This window comes from Chelonoidis abingdonii, chromosome 2 (genome assembly GCF_003597395.2).
Source record: "Chelonoidis abingdonii isolate Lonesome George chromosome 2, CheloAbing_2.0, whole genome shotgun sequence".
In the NCBI taxonomy this organism is placed as follows: Eukaryota; Metazoa; Chordata; order Testudines; family Testudinidae; genus Chelonoidis; species Chelonoidis abingdonii.
The window spans coordinates 160,889,779-160,907,395 of NC_133770.1; the positions used below are offsets into that span (position 1 = coordinate 160,889,779).

At 46.7% G+C, this 17,617-nt stretch overlaps 1 protein-coding gene across 4 annotated transcripts in view; it reads left to right on the forward strand.

Annotated features, from left to right (window-relative positions):
- PEBP4 (phosphatidylethanolamine binding protein 4) overlaps window positions 1–17,617 on the forward strand; it is a 206,452-nt gene that overhangs the window by 8,225 nt on the left and 180,610 nt on the right. The gene's annotated exons all lie outside the window — the stretch shown is intronic.

The window sequence follows — 17,617 nt, forward strand, 5'->3', positions numbered from 1 at the left end:
CTTGCCTGTGTTCCTAGTGACACCTGGGCTATTAAATCTGACCACTTAAACAATTTCCTTTCACTTCTGGAGCTGCTCACTACTTGTATTCCACTGCTCATGGATAACAAAACTAGACTGATCACCGGAGTGAGGCAATATCTTTTAATGGGCCAATTTCTGTTGGCAACAGAGACAAGCTTACACACAGCTGTTCTGCAAAAACAAAAAAAACCCCAACAACCCTAGGCTGTTCAATTCCACCTTGGTATCTAGTCAGTGTCACTTCCTGACTCTGCTGCACTAGTTCAAAGCTGGAGGATTTTGATTGCAAACCAATTGTTTGGCAGACTTGTTTAAGTTCTCTTGTTTGGGTTTGGGTTTAGGTTTGGTTTGAATTAAAGTAGAAATGAACTTGCAAATATCTATCTTTTTGGCTTGGCTTTGCAAAAAATTTTCCCCCCAAAACCTTAGTTTGGGAGCTATATTACTGGGCCATGTCCCTGACACTGTTTGTGCCATTGTCTTGTAAAAGCAATGTTAGATCTGATGAAACCACTGGCTGCACAGCCAGAATGAATTGTGGATTGTTGTAGCAATGTGTAACTACAGATTTTTTGTAACTTGTGCAAACTGGACACTTCATACAGTCTTGTCGCTTTATTGGCTGAGGGACCCCGTATAACGCTAGCCATTTAAATCTGTAGTCTGGAAACAATTGTATCTCGTAGCATTTGTATGTGCATTAGAGGAAGACCTGTCCTGCCCATCTCTGCACTGCATTGGTCAGGTGGTAGGAGGTGTCAATCAGATTCAAAGACTGGCTCTTGTTTCTAAATGACACAGCTTGGTGTAGCTGCATTGGGGTCTTTCCCCAGGCTCCTGTGTTTTGTCAAGGGACACATGGAGTGGCTGTACTGCAGTAGCAAGAGTGTGTTTTTTTTTGGAAGAAGTGACTCAGAGCTGCTGATGACCCAGTCCCCAAACTGCCTAGTCCTAGGCAAATGCTCGGCACAGAGCATAAGCCAGTTTTCAGGGCGAGATGGAACAACAACAGCAGGCCTGGCCCTGCAGGAAGCATACAGGTGTATTTTGGCTCAGGCTGTGCTCCAGACAAGAGGGAGAGATGCTGGTGGTATCTGAAAAGGAACAGGAGGGAGGGAGGAAGGTTTAGGAGTGAGGTTTGTTCTAGAGAGCCATTTCTATAATCAATTACTTGACATCTGCTTTAACCCAGTCAATGTCTGGCTCTTTGCTGCTGGCAGAGGGCCTCCGACATTTGCCTGAGCACTTCCTCCACTTCAGTCCCTATGGCAATCAAGACCCAGCCTGGGCATCTAGCGACAGCACATCCTGCTGCCTTGCAGGGGCATTGCAGCTTGAGGTCTGTGCTCAGTCCCTCACTCCTGGACTGGGAGTGCTGCGAAACTCAGTAAGGGAGCACCTGGTGTTGTCATGGATGCATGGAGTGCCTCGGATGGTAACTGGAGAGAGATCTGTCCAAACCACCGGCTATTTGGAAAAATGGTGAATGGCTCTGGGCTTGGGCACTGGCAGGATGGGATAGGTAGGGGAAGGGAGAATGGAGAAGAAACCTATTCACCGCACTGTGAGTTCCTGGGATGGAGACCCTTGTCTAGGAAAGGGATTCGCGGGCTGCTATGCTTTGCAAGCTAGAGGGTGTGAAGCAGGAATAGTGACCCAGATGTCCTGATTTTTATAGGGACAGTCCCGATTTTTTGGGTCTTTTTTTTCTTTTATAGGCTCCTATTACCCCTCCCCGCCATCTTGATTTTTCACACTTGCTGTCTGGTCAGCCTCAGCAGGAAGCCCCTGTGGGTGGCACTCGGCAGTGAGATATGTGATTCTGCATCATTACAGCTCTTGACACCACAAAGAGGGAAACATGTGACTAAATGTGACCCAGCAGTAAATCCCCTTTCTCCTTCTAGTTCTTTCCCACCTATCTGTTTTGTAACCCAGCTGGTTAACCAAGCCTGCTTGGGGAATAAGCTACTTCTAGCACGGTAGCGCCCCCTATTGGGCAATGGATAGAAGCCAAGCTTTTGCTTCGGGTGAGACTTGTTCTGTGGCCGAATGCAGCTGTGCAGGAATAAACCCTGAAGGCTTCATGACAAACTCCAAGGGTGGGGCTGGGTTCAATCAACCTGACCCAGTGCAGGAACCGGAACCCAAGATCTGAATCTCTCTCTCATGTTTGAGAGTTTGAAAACTGATGCTGGATCCAATGTTTGCAAATGGGCCCAATCTTCCACTTTTTGCCCAGGTTTGAATTGTGTGTCTTGCTTCCCTATCTCTACTTTTGAACCAACTTGGATGAGTGTCACCGAACAAAGCTTGATGGAGTTTAATTCCAGATCTGGGAAACTTTTCTGGTGAACCTGAATCTTATGTGGGCTCTGGAGTAAATTCAAACCTGGGCCCGCCTGGGGGTATACGTACATTCCAAGAGGAAAGGGTCTCAGAACCTGGGCTCCAGCCCAAGCCCAGATGTCTACACTGACCCCCAGCCCTAGCTCCGCAAGCCCAAGTCAGTTGGCACAGACCCACTGCAGCTGTGCTGTGGGTGTTTTATCGCAATGTAGACATACCCTGAATGTCTTCCAGATTCTCTTCCATTGGCTCTTTAAACTGGACTCCTCAATTAGCCAGAGCTCTTTAGGACAGATGAGCAGCAATAGCTTTACTGGCTCAGCCTCTTGGTATTTCCATTCTCTGGCCAGGGAAATTAAAAGCTGGGCCTTGATGAATGGGCCAAAGCAAAGTCAGCCAGGAGCCTGGTGGGCTATTCAGAGTAGTCCAGGAACAGTGGGATTTGATTACCCTCATTGTGGCCAGGGGCTGCTCAGACTCAAAGTAAGATACCATCCCTCTTCCAAGGAGCTTGCAGCCTAAGGCAGACACCGACCGTATCCTGCTCGCTGGACAAAGGCTATTGCATCATTATTCCTTGGGCATTGTCACTGAAAGGCTTTCAAGGAAAAAAAGCATCTTAAGGAGGGTATTGGAATGAAGAGAGGCTGTTCCAGGCATGAGTAGTAGCAGAGGGGGGACACAAGGGTGAGATGCAGGCTGCCAGCTAGTTACACAGCTAGGAGATCTGAGACAGCTACATAGGAGCTTCACTTCCTATCTAGCCGTAAAGGAGAAATAAACAGCTGAACGTCACCAGAGCACGACCGTCACTGTAAGCCAGTGCGCTTAGCTTGGTGCTTTTCCTTCTGCAGCATGTATGTTGCAAACCAGTAAATAACCTTGGGACTGATACCAGCGCTTCCAAACTTTGCATTGACTTTCTATAGGAGTAAAGGACTACACTAGGCTGTGCAGAATCTGACTTGTGCTGTTTGAAGTGCAGCATTCTCCTTTTTCCGTTCTACATTGGAGAGGTGGGTGTGGTACAGCACGTGAGGATGCTGTTGCGTGAGCAATTTGCTAGTCATGTGAAATGCTTGCTGTATTTGTAGAAGGCTGCTAGATGGCACCATTGACCTTTTTATTCTCCTTGCAAGCACTCCAGTGAGACTGGAGATGGAATGGGGCCAGGGATGCTTCAGTTACTCAGGTAGCAAGTGCTCTGGATTCTCTTATGACCACGTGGTCAAGACCTCCCGCTTGCATCTCATCTGAAAGCCAGCAGGGTGCTCCTAACACCACCTGTTGTCATCATGAACAGGTCTGACTACCAAAAGGAGGCCGCCAGACAACTCTCCAATACCAAATTCTACAGGCCACTTCCCTCAGATCCCACTGAGGAATACACTAAGAAACTGCACCATCTACTCAGGACACTCCCTACACTAACACCGGAACAAATCAGCATACCCTTAGAGCCCCGACCAGGGTTATTCTATCTACTACCCAAGATCCACAAACCCGGAAATCCTGGACGCCCCATCATCTCGGGCATTGGCACTCTCACTGAAGGACTGTCTGGATATGTGGACTCTCTACTCAGACCCTATGCCACCAGCACTCCCAGCTATCTCCGTGACACCACTGATTTCCTGAGGAAACTACAATGCACTGGTCACCTCCCAGAAAACACCATCCTAGCCACCATGGATGTAGAGGCTCTCTACACAAACATCCCACACACAGATGGAATACAAGCTGTCAGGAACAGTATCCCTGATGATGCCACAGCACAACTGGCTGCTGAGCTCTGTGCCTTTATACTCACACACAACTATTTCAAGTTTGATGACAATATATATCTCCAGATCAGTGGCACTGCTATGGGCACCCGCATGGCCCCACAATATGCCAATATTTTTATGGCTGACCTGGAACAACGCTTCCTCAGCTCTCGTCCACTCACGCCCCTTCTCTACCTACGCTACATTGATGACATCTTCATCATCTGGACCCATGGGAAGGAGACTCTAGAAAAATTCCACCACGATTTCAACAACTTCCACCCCACCATCAACCTCAGCCTGGACCAATCTACACGGGAGGTCCACTTTCTAGACACCACGGTGCAAATAAGTGATGGTCACATTAACACCACCCTATATCGAAAACCTACTGACCGCTATGCCTACCTTCATGCCTCCAGCTTCCATCCCGGGCACATCACATGATCCATTGTCTACAGCCAAGCACTGAGGTACAACCGCATCTGCTCTAACCCCTCAGACAGAGACCAACACCTACAAAATCTCCACCAAGCATTCTCAAAACTACAATACCCGCACGAGGAAATTAGGAAACAGATCAACAGAGCCAGACGTGTACCCAGAAGCCTCCTACTGCAAGACAAACCCAAGAAAGAAACCAACAGGACTCCACTGGCCATCACTTACAGCCCCCAGCTAAAACCCCTCCAACGCATCATCAGGGATCTACAACCCATCCTGGACAATGATCCCACACTTTCACGGGTCTTGGGTGGCAGGCCAATCCTTGCCCACAGACAACCTGCCAACCTGAAACGTATTCTCACCAGCAACTGCACACCGTACCATAGTAACTCTAGCTCAGGAACCAATCCATGCAACAAACCTCGATGCCAACTCTGCCCACATATCTACACCAGCGACACCATCACAGGACCTAACCAGATCAGCCATACCATCACTGGTTCATTCACCTGCACGTCCACCAATGTAATATACGCCATCATATGCCAGCAATGCCCCTCTGCTATGTACATCGGCCAAACTGGACAGTCACTACGGAAAAGGATAAATGGACACAAATCAGATATCAGGAATGGCAATATACAAAAACCTGTAGGAGAGCACTTCAACCTCCCTGGCCACACTATAGCAGACCTTAAGGTGGCCATCCTGCAGCAAAAAAACTTCAGGACCAGACTTCAAAGAGAAACTGCTGAGCTTCAGTTCATCTGTAAATTTGACACCATCAGCTCTGGACTAAACAAAGACTGTGAATGGCTTGCCAATTACAGAACCAGTTTCTCCTCCCTTGGTTTTCACACCTCTACTGCTAGAACAGGGCCCTATCCTCCCTGATTGAACTAACCTCGTTATCTCTAGCTTGCTTACTAGCATATATATACCTACCCCTGGAAATTTCCACTACCTGCGTCTGACGAAGTGGGTATTCACCCATGAAAGCTCATGCTCCAAAACTTCTGTTTAATCTATAAGGTGCCACAGGATTCTCTGCTGCTTTTACCACCTGAAGAATCACCATTGCTGCACCGGAGTGGTACACAGGTCTTCCATTCTAATATAGAGGAGCCCTGACCTTGCTTTGCAGCTAACAGGCTCACATTGCAAAGTGACCATCCTAAAGCATATGCAAGCAAACAAATATCCACAGTCCATTGACTCCTCCTCTTAATACTTTTTTCTGTATATCTGATAGAACACGGAGATGTCCTGGTTTCCCACTGATTACTGTGCCAGTCACTCTTTTCAGCACTGAAGACACAGCAGCAGCTGGTGCAATCCTGAGATGCAAGTGACACAGAAGAAACTTTAAGCTGGTATTCTGGGGTGGGGTTTACTGCACAGTTGATAAGCCCCTGGGTTGAGAACCAGTTTCACTGGCCACTTGGTGGTAATAAGGAATCTCCCTCCGTGTTGCCCAAGTTGCATGAAGTACAGTTGTCCTGAAAAGAGGGGGGAACCCCTCAAGCAGCCATCAGTGAGGTGTTAATATACAGCACTTGAATATGGCTCTTCATCCATTGATCTCAATGCACTTTACAAAGGGGAGTATTGTTACTGGCATAGATGGGCAGTGACTTTCTCAAGGTCAATCAGCAGGCTAGTAGCAGACCTGGGGATAGAACCTTTCTTTTGCCACTAGGACCTTTCTCTTGCCACTCGGCCTCACTGCCCAAACAAAGGGCCTGATTCAAGTGAGAGAGTGCACTGGTGTAACCAAGACCAGAAATTGGCCTGCAGAATCTGGTGATGGCCCATGAGGAGCGAACTCCTCATGAGCATTTCCAATCCCAGGCTGAGTTGGTAGGGTTAGCAGTTAGAGGGTGGGGAGAAGAATCTAGGTACCAGTAAACTCAAGCAGATTTTGTCTGGAGTCCCTGAGATGCAATGAATGTGGGAGCCCAGGCTGGTGTTTCTAGCACCTCTTCCTCAAGGTAAGCCCCGCTTTAATGCTAGAACTGGTGGCATTAGAAAATAGAAACAATCCACGAAACCCCATTTAACCCAGCACAGTGGAAGATTGCTCCTCCTAATCTGGACATCAAGCCTGTTGGCTTCTAGCGTCCCAAGTGACAAGTCTTCAGTCTCTTCTCTTTGAGACACAGCTCCATGGTTCAACAGTTCTCACTGTTTGGACAAATGCCCCAACTTTCTCTCGTTTTACTGAGTTTTACTCTGTCCTCCTAGTTTGACCCTCTTCATATAAACTGCTTTCGCAGCACACTTTTGGGGCCACTGGTGTCATGCTGGGAACAGCCGGCAAGGGGTGCTGCATGAATGCTATATACTGCAGACTTTTCTCCCTAAAGAAGTGTGTGTGGCAGGCTGGCTGGCTGACTAACCTGCTCCTGAACAGTTTGGTATGTTTCCAAATAAGTCTTTCAGAGAGACAGAAAAGCACACAATGTGCTGGGTTTTGCAGCACATTATAGTATTTTAATTTTCAGCAAGGGGCAATGCACAGTGAGATCTGAAACGCAGAGCTGACTCTAAGGGCTGTGCTTTTGTATATATTCTTAACCCTTGAATGCCTTAGGATGCTTTTGAAGTTTGGAGGAGCTCTTGTAATGTCAGTTTGCAACAAAAGGAATTGCCTGCAGGTGAGATTGTCTGTCTGGAAATTAGTGTTTGATCAGGGCTGACCCCAGCCACTGGGCATGGCTGATTTAAGCTAGGCTCCAGATCTGCAGTGTGGTGTGGTTACTCGTGGAATGGGAGGTGCTTCTTTCTTTCTGTGGATTCCCATAGGTGTGCCCTCTGATGGACATCCCAGCAGGTGATAGTGTTTCTCATGCTTAGAACTGGGTTTTGAGGGTCAGGATTCAGGGGTTCTTCCAGATGTCACTGACTCACTGTGTGAACTTGGCAAGTTGCTTCACCTGTCTACCTCCATTTCCTCATCTGTAAAATGGGGATAATGATACTGATGGGTGTTTTTGCTACTTGATAGTTAAATTCTTAAGAAAGAGCGAAGTATAAAGCTGATCAGGATTTTTTCCTTTTTTGTTTAAATGAAATCTTTTTTTGCAGGAAATGTCTTGCTTACAGTGGAAAGCTGGAGGCCAAATTCTGCATGTATGTTCAGAAATCCTGCTGTGGTGATCCTTGGTGAATAAGATGTTTCTTCACAGCATGAATTTCAGTCTTCCTGATTTGCTCCTTTTAAGCCAGTATTTGGCCTGAACGTGGTACCATGTTTTTGTATGAACAAGGTATCAAACCTTTTGATGGGGTGTCAGAGAAAAAGGGGTCAGTAGCCACTCAAAATACCTGGCACATGGGACCAACTGGGCTGGGGGGGAAGGAGAAGAGAACAAGAAGACACCAAGGTGTCAATTGTGGAGAAGTTTCACTTTTCCAATAAAATGAATGTGACGTGTTTTGACTAGAGGACAGGCTATAAGCAAAGACAACCCTGAAGTCAAGGGAAGGAAGTGATGCAGAGCTACCTTTCTGTCGTCCTGGTAGCTGGGTGTAGGATGGCCAGATGTCGTGATTTTAGGGGCTTTGTCCCAATTTTTCACACTTGCTATCTGGTCACCCTCTCTGGGTGCTTTCCGGTGACGCATAAAGCCAGGGATGTTGGAGTTATCTGTGGCTTTGCACACTCTGAGATACTCCTCCCTTCCCCTCCCCTACCCCACGCACAGTAAAACAGACGCTGCTTGCAGTGTGTGTTCAGGACACACACGGGTCCATCCAACACAACATCTCAGTTTCCCTGCAGTTTGTTAGCACAGAAGCCAGTTGACCTCCTGGCAAGGATTGAAATCCAGTCCCAATCTAGTCATTGTGTATCCTGTGTGATTTCCATGCAGCCATCTTTGAAGAAGACCCATCAGAGGACATAGAGCAGTTGATCTTGCTGTGTTGGTGGCACTGCTATGATCGGTGGTGGTTGTCTGCTGGCCTAGTCTGTAAAGTATGCCCACTGGGGAAGGCCAGGCTGATGGAACTTTGCTTTTTCCCCACATCTTCCCCTAGCCTGCTTCCTCTACAAACGTTACCTCTTGCACTGGGGTGTGGTGCCTCTCTCCTCCTGTCCTGGGAAGGGATGTGCTATCTCCAGGGGTGGCTGAGTCTCTCCACCTGCAATGGGGAGAGGATGTGGTACCTGTGGGGAGAGCTACACCTGTGCTAGTAGGGTGGGATCAGCTCCCCTCCTGAAGTGGGTGGAAGCCAGCAAGTGGAAACTTGAGTAGCACGTACTCCAAAGTGAGCTTTGCATTTTGATTGCAGATCCTCGTTTGGCATTACTGTGTAGCTAGGGCACGGACTGGGTCTCAGGACTCCTGGGATTCTGTTCCTAGCTCCACTGCAAACTCACTGGCCAACTTCGGGCAAGTCACTTGCACTTTCCATGCCCCAATACCCCATGCTCACCCATCGGTGCTGGAACTGACTTAGTGGTTTCCATGATATACAGGGTTTACAATTTGGTTCAATGGCTCTGTTCCAGCACCCATGCCCACCCTCCCAATCTGCAAAATGTGGACCATAATAATGGAGACAGCAAGGCTAACTTATTAAGGCGTGTCACGTTCCTGATGATCCTGAGGTGAAGGGTTCTCATTCACTGCGGTCGCATAGCTCTTTAAATTGATCTGACTACACATGCAGGTGCTGGCAGATGGCAGCGAAGGGTGATTCTCTTTCTAACCTCTGAAGTCTCCAGCTGTGTGGCTTGGGCATTGCTGCAGCCCCACAAAGAGGATGCTACGCTTTATCTCAGGCAGCACTTTCAGACTGGGGTCTTGCGTTTGGGCCTGTCAGAATTTTCTGGGGAAGTGATGCTTTTGGGGCTGAAGCTGTTCACGCCTAAATTTTCAGCTCAGAGATGAGTGTGACTATTCAGCTGAGACTGCCAACAAGGAGGCCAGGTTCAGTGGAGTGATTTTTTTTTATTATTATTATTATTGGAATGTGGACTCCTCTGCCATTAGAAACTGGGTTGAGATCCAACCAAACTTGTTTCATAGGTGGTCTGAACAAGAGGTATTTGGATTTTTAATTTTTTATTTATTTTAAGATAAACAAACACAGATGCTATTGGCCAGCTGTTAGACATTGTGGGCTCCAGCTATTAGCAACCACATCTTGAATAATGTGTACCTTCTCACTGACCCATATGGTCAGATTCTCAGCTGTTGTAAATCACTATGGAACCACTGAAGCAAACGGTGCTGTACCAATCTACACCCGTGGAAGATTTGGCCCTATTTGACGATGACTCCACCTCCTCCTCCTCCTTGGTTTTAGCTATTTCTCTTTAATCTGTGATTTGGGGGGAATAACAAAATGTCCAAGCAACTCCCAAGCTCGGGGTCCAATTCTCCCTGTGACTAGCACATGACTTCATGAGTAGTCCCACGGCAGTCCTTAATATTTGAGCTCTCTCAGGTGACCGTAGAACTGCAGTATGCACACCCTGTGCCTACACAGTGCTTAAATACATGGGGACGGTCATATATCAGAACTAGAGAGACAATGAGGAGCAGAGACCATTTTGGCCTAACTTTCAGAGATGCTGAGCTCTGCCCCCATCCACCCAGCTCTTGCTCATTTCACTGGGCATGGTTGGCACCCTGCCTCTCAGCAAATCAGGCCGTTTGGGGATTAGTCTGCAGTGAAACGGGGAGGAGATGCTTGGACTTCGCAGGCTCTTTGCTTGTCAAAAACTAGCTAGTCTTGTCTGTGCGCCAGTGGCTTAGCCCGGAGGACAGTCCTGTTACTGTCCCATTAGGGAGTCAGTGACTCCTGGGTTTAGAGTCCAAGGCAAACTACACGCGGGGTTGGGGGCTCAGTGAAAGCAGCAGAAGCTTTTAAACAGGAAGGCTGTGCAGCACCTTGCGTGATTTGGGCCTCTGCTGTCGCCTCCATCAGAGGATGCACTAGCTGCTCTGATAGCCTTCCACTATGAGCTTTACAAAGCTAGCACCAGGCATAGCCTGTTGAGAATAGAGCTTTGCCATCAACAAGCTAACCCAGCTGCTAGCTACCCCATTGGGTGGGTCATCTGTCTCTGGCTCTCCAGTTGGGGGATGCACTCTCCAGAGCAGCATTAAACATGGCTCCTTTTGGTGGAGGAACCAGCTTTTAATTCACGTGTGAATCTGTCTGGGAGATGCCGTGAAAATCTCTTTAGCATTTGATCTTGAGAGGAATAAAACTTTCTCCAAGCCAGGAGAGATTGTGGCAATTGGCTGCTTCCAGAATGTCACTGTCACCAGCCGGTATTAAGTCAGACGGGATGGGAAAAAATGGACTTTTGAGAAAAGGTGTCTGCTTATCCATCCCACACAGATTTAATGAGCAGAAATTCCTGCACTGTGATCATTTTGAGACTAAGAGCTTAGCAGGGAAGAGGGATTGTACTGATGTTGAGACTCTGGACTGGAACTTGGGAGAAATCCATTGCCCACTTGTTACATTTTCGAGCAGGCATCTTCATGCTTTCTCCCCCTGTTGCCTCGCACACTTGGGACAAGCTCCCTGTAAACGTATCCAAGCCACCTTGTTGGCCTCAGACCTGCTCCGTTGCCTGGGTGTTGACAAGGAACATAACCGAGTAGATCACTGGGGTGCTGAGACACTGCCTCTCACGCCGACCAGTGTTGTCTCCTTGTTTCCTTGCATTCTGTTGTCTGTTTGGCTGTTGCTCTCAAAGGCCCCAAGAGTTAAAGGTGTCTATAAACTTTCACTGTCCAACATTAAACATAGTAGGTAGGTCTGGAGTTATTTTTAAACAGAGCTCTTGTTTTTTCTCAGTGACGTGGCGAACACACTAAAGCATTCGTTTAAATGCAAAGTTTACTGACTAAATGTGAGAAATTAAAACAAACACTTATACTGAAACTGTAGCTGAGTGATTGTGCCCTGCAGACTTGGGCAGACCGTATCAAAGTCTCTTCTTTTGGAATCAAAATATCAATGTCTCTTAGTTTCAGAGCAACCTTTCTCTGAGGAGGAAAAAGCAAATTTTGCTGTCCTCATATGACGCACGTTCACTAATCCTGTTCTCAGCAAGCAGACAGACACAAGGAGGAGAGAGGATAGAAAAGATGGGTGAAGTACAGTTTGTTTTTGTGTTTAGTTGGGAGTGGATGCTTTGGCTGACAAGTTGACCATGGCACCTGCTGCTTGGAACCTAGTTAGTTATGATCTGGTCAGGCCTGTCATCTGGTTTGATTCTTTCTCCTTAGACAAGGCAGGCTTGGGAGGATGCAGTTTAATTGATTTCAGGATTTGATGAAAAGCCAAGAGTGTGACAGAATAGGAGGCAAGAAACAGTGGGGCAGAAAATAACACCACAAGGAAAGGTAATACAATGCAGAGTCTCACATGCTTTTGTGCTGCTGGTGATTGAATATCTCTGCTGGTGGGCTGAGGACTAGATGTCATGATAATGTGGTGACTTTGAGCACTCACAGGTGAAAACAAAGTTCCTTAAAACTTCCCCCCTCAAAAAAATCTCTTTAAGATCCCAAAGGGAGGCAAAGTGGGTGGCATAGTTCATCCGTGCCTTCCCAGCCCATATTATTTTGTCCATCGGTTAGGCCTAATATCCATCATACCAATTTTCATTGGTTAAGTTCCAGCTCCAGATCACTTGTTTTTTAACAAGCATAGTTTCCACAGTCCTTGGATTGTACAACATGACCTTTTGTTCGGACTAACTTAGTCAGTCTGGTTCTCTTGCACCTGTTTGTAACGTTCTTTATTGAAAATAACATGACCTACTTTCCGTGGTAAATTCCTAAGCAGGCAAACGTAGGCCAATTGTTGCAACAGCTCTCCAGTCAGTCAGTCTGTCTCTATCCACCTGGTCTCCCTGGGACAGGGACTTTTTTTTTGTTCTGTTTGTACAGTGCCTAGTGTGATGGTGCCCTGGTCAGCAATTGAAGCTCCTAGCTGCTACCCCAATACAAATTAATATTGGAGTTCAGTTCCTGGCTCTGCCACAGTTGCTGTGGAACTTTGGGCAAGTCATCCTTTTGGGCGGGGGGAGGGAGGGAGAAGGAATTTTTCCCTGGACCAGCAGAAGGCTACCACTTAAGGCCAACAGTGTCAGGTGAAGTGGGACTTAAGTGTTGTATAGGCCTAGTCCAGGGATGCATTTCAGCCTTCTGCACCACAGTGTGTCTGTGAGATGGGTCTAATGATGATTCCTACCTCTCAAGGTTATGGCAAAGCTCCTCAAAGTGTTTGACGCGCTCGCGCACAATTCTGCAGAGATGTGGGGCAGGCATATGGACAGGTGAGTGATCAGATGTCGCTGAACGCTAACCTCCTCTGTGTTTACAGTAGCTAGGACAAGAACACACATTCCTCAGAGCCCAAGCTTCCCCCTAACCTACTTGGGTTTAGGAAGACACTTTAACCCATGGGCAGTTGAATGTATATTTGTCCATTATGAGGGTTTTTTACCCTCTGAAGCATCAGATGCTGATCATAATCAGAGTTGAGAATCCAGAGATGATGGGCTAGGGTTCCTATTCCCCCTCTGCTCACTTCTGCAACCAGATGTGAACAGAAACTTTCAAACTCTACAAAGTTTGGATGATAGTTTCTGACTGGGATTAGAAGAGCCAGGATAGCAGTCATTGGAAAGTACTGGGTGTGCGATCCGTAACCAAATACTGTAAGCTGTTGGCTATTCATTTACCAAGTGATCCTTTGGTGATGCTTCGGGGGCTTGCTAGCAGAAATCCTCACAAAGAGGAAAAGAAGAATTAATCTCATCTTCTGGCAGCTGCTCAGCTGTCAGTAGCCTCCCATCAGGAAAAAGAAGAATGGTTCACAAAAATATGGGAGGTGGTTATAGGAAAAACTGAAACGCGCCTTTTATATAAACAGCAAAGCAGTCCGAGGACAGATGCTTAGATATTTTTATTACCATTTACTCAATACTTAAAGTACATTCCTCTGCCAAAAAAACAGACCCCCCCCCCCTCCGACAACTCGCCAGCTTCTTTGGGTATTAACATTTGATAGACATGCCTGATGTGTTAAATGAGTAATCAGAGATTTCACTCACTCTATTAAAATCACTAGAAATGCCATGTCCTAGGTGTTGTAATGAGGCTTACTCTGTAATAGTGAGCACTCCGTTTAATCAGTGGCTCTTTTTCTGTTTATATTCCTGCATAATGTCTCTTTTTAAACAAAAGCTAACTGTTGTCATGATGGTTTTGTTGCTGTTATTTACATGGCAAGGACTGGTAAACCTGTTAATGCTTCTGAAATAAGAGTGCCAGGAAACAATGGAAAAGACTATCCTCCTCTCCCCAGCGTGCTCCCCCCACCACCAGTATTTTTAGCCCAAAATCTTGGGCTTCAAGATCTTGCAGTTATTGAGGGTGTAAAGGTTTGGAGAAGCTTGTGGAAAAAGGCCACACTTTATTTATTTCTGAGCAGCTGTAGTACAGCTGGGGAGCAGGGGGAGGGAGCAGTATGGAGAATGCTTGATTAAGTGCTTAGTCAGAAACCCCTAATCCTGACTCTGGAAATTTTGTCCTAAGTGACTCGACAAAAGTATCCAAGGCCAGGGATTTTATTTTTCCTTTTGAAATGGGGGGTGGCCAACTTGAGGCACCTACAACCTAATTTTTGGAGGTGTTTGGCACCACTGACTTCACCTGGATGCTCTGCACTTCTGACAGGCCCAAGTGTTCTCAAGCGGGGCTTCCAAACAGCGAGGCCACTCTTGAAATTCTTGACCTCCCTATGCATGTACGATGGGGTCAGGCTTCCTGCCTCACAGGGCTGGCCTGAGATGTATCTAGCTAAGAGACCATATCCTGCTCCTCTCACTCACCCAGGGGGTTGCTGGCATGTGTAAGAAGAATTGAATTTGTCCTGGGGTTTGTGAACAAAGTCATAGGGAGCAGCTTTATTCCAACACTCTCTCTCTGGGTGCACTCAGGCTGGAGAAACGTGTTCTAACAAATCCTTGTTTGTCTTCTCATAGTAGAACATACATACCAACTATCTTAAGTCTGAGGAATAAGGCCCTGAACACTATTGTCAACTGAGGCAGGGATGTTGTTGCTCTCTGGTTTTGGGGGGCTTTTAGGGCCAACTCCATTTGTTTCTCTATTTTCCTGTATGGAAGGCAGGTTCACTACATGATGTTAAATATCAGAGGGGTTGCTGTGTTAGTCTGGATCTGTAAAAGCAACAAAGTCCTGTGGCACCTTACAGACTAACAGACATATTGGAGCATGAGCTTTCGTGGTGAATACCCACTTATTCAGATGCATGTTTTCACTCATGAAAGCTCATGCTCCAATACGTCTGTTAGCCTATCAGGTGCCATAGGACTCTTTGCAGATTTCACTACAGTGAGGTTCAGAACAGCCTTGAACTGTCAACTCCCAAAGATGAAAAGCACCACTGCTGCAAGCTGCTTCTGCCAGCTGTGCTGAGCTGGGGCTGCAGGAGCACCCTGCTCGGGAAAGCTGACATGCAAAGGCATATAAGCCTCAGACACCGACTGGTTAAAAATCAAAGGTTTTAAACCCCCCTTAGCCTGTGCTGCTAAAGTTCTTATTGAAGCAGAATTTTCAAGGGCTGATTTTACTTTTTCCCCCACTGAAGCTGGCTGGGCTGAGCATGGGAAGCTATATTGGCTGGTTATCTTGTTCTTCACTGAGGCTTTCAGGGCTGGCTCTCCAGGGTCAGCACGATGTTTTGGCTATAGGGAAATGAGTGACTCCAGCTACTTCCACTTCATTGTGACAGAGCCAGGAATCCCCAGCTGAGATTAGGGCCCTGTCATGCTATGTACTGCACAGATACATCGTGAGAGACGGGGCCTGTTCCAAAGAACTTGAAATCTAAACCACCAAGAGTGGGCTGGGAAACAGGCACCAAGCAGGGAAGTAACTTGCCCAAGGTGACACACTGGGTCAGTTGCAAAGCTGGAAACAGAATCCAGGAGTCCTGACAGCCTAGTGCCCTATACATTGTTATATAGTTTCCCTTGCTGTAATTTTGGATTTCTTTCCTGGTTTACGTAAGGTTTGTGTTTTCTTTTTTTCAAAATCAGATGTTTATATTTGTGTGTTAAGCCACTTTAAAAAAAAAAAAAAAATCTAAATATTTGGCTACCAAATGCCTCGCATCTCCAAACATCACTTTGGGGGAAGTTTAACATGCAGATAGTTTTCTACTTCCCATCATTCTTTCTTTTAAATAAATAAAATTGAGTATCTTTGTCTACAAGCAGAATGCTCAGTACAATGTTTGTTTGCAAAGTAGCACTATCGGGGATTTCCCAAAATCAGTCTGTATCTGAAAAAAGAATCTTAAACCGCTTCTTGTAGGTGAATGAATTAAACTGCTTGCATCTCGTGGAGGTAGGATAGGAGTTAGTCTATGCTGAGACTGCTGGGGAAGAAGAGGCCCACAATGGTAAAGTGACTCTTTATCCAAGATCAGGCAAGCAGTTGGTGTCGAGAACAGAACCCAGGGGTCCCAATTCCTACTTCAAGAGCTATACCACTGCTCCTTCCAGATGTGGGATTAGAGCTGGGAGTTGACTACTGGGCTCCTACTCTTACTGCTAGGCAGCATGAGGGGCCTGTGCTTTAGAAGCACAAGGATCTGCTGTCTATCCCCACTACTGCTTTAAAGGACTAAGTAGGCGTGGCATGCAGCATGGACCCAAGCTGTGAACAACCAAGGGACTAATACGTGCACAGAAGGGTCTGTGATGGCAGGATTGGGCGAGGTGGCTTCAAATGGGCTAACCCCCTGGGATGTCGTAAAGATTAGTCAGTGTTTGTGCAGCGCTGTGTGGAGCGAAGTGTTATTGTCATTGCTATTAACACGTCTGTCTGAAAGCGGGGAACAGCAGCCCTGTTGAAAGGTTCCCCTGCCGAGGAGTCTCTAACTTCACACTCCAGCATGAGGGGCTTTCCAGAGCCTGCAGCCTCAAGCAGGAAGTCAGAGCTAAGTGGGGGAACATCTGGATAGACGGGAAATGCTCCCTCCTTGTGTCTCAGATGCCTCAATATTGCTTTGGTCAACCAAAAATAAATTGGAAAAGAAAATTGGACATTGCATCAATTTGGAGCAAGTTTATAAATTCTGCAGCTAAGCAATCCCAATAGAAAATGATAGATCGCCCGTGAGTGCGCAGTCCCTGCGGTGATGTATAGCCGCATTAGCTGAAATGCCGTATTACATGATTCTGCTTTATTACCAGTGTTGGTGGCAGACAGAAAAACAGATTACACTTGAGATCAAATCGATAGGAACTTTATTTACTGGCCTTTTAAAAACATATTTCTGCACTTTATAAAAACATACGGTAGATGCTATTGATAGAGCTTGTCTGCTTGTTAAAAAGCAATTTACCCACAGCGATTGTTTTTAAGCTGCAATTTACGACATTACCTTTTACCTACTCTTCCAGACTTCTGTTTTCATTGTTGCATTTGATGACTTCCTTAGAGGTTTCTTTGGGCTGTAATGTTGTTCGCTTCGGGAGGGTGGACTCTGCTGTAGCGCAGGGCTTTGTTCTTGCTCCTGCTTCTTTACTTCAGTAATTAGCTGGATGGTGCTGCATGTTTGTGGTGAATGTTGGGCCCCATGTATGCATGGAGGATTAGCATGTATTTGGCAGTCAATAGCCAACATAACAGCAAGGTGGACCTCAGCTCAGATACTGGAAATTGGCTGCACTTAATTCCAGGATCAAATGGGGTAAACTCAGTCTCTTGGGTTGCTGGGCATTGATGGCTGGCTCCCAAGTACCAACCGGGTCAAGGGTATCTTTGGTCTTATTAATTTCGTATCTCATAATGTAGAGAGCCTTGGCTAGAGCCCCCCTCTCTGAGAGCTGAGGCTCTATCCAGCTGCTGTTCTCGGCTGGTATCTCGTGTCCCTGCCCCGGTAGTTAGTTGGGGAATATGGGCCAGGAAAATTGTTTTTTGTTTTAATAGTGGTTTCCATTCTCTAAAATCAGG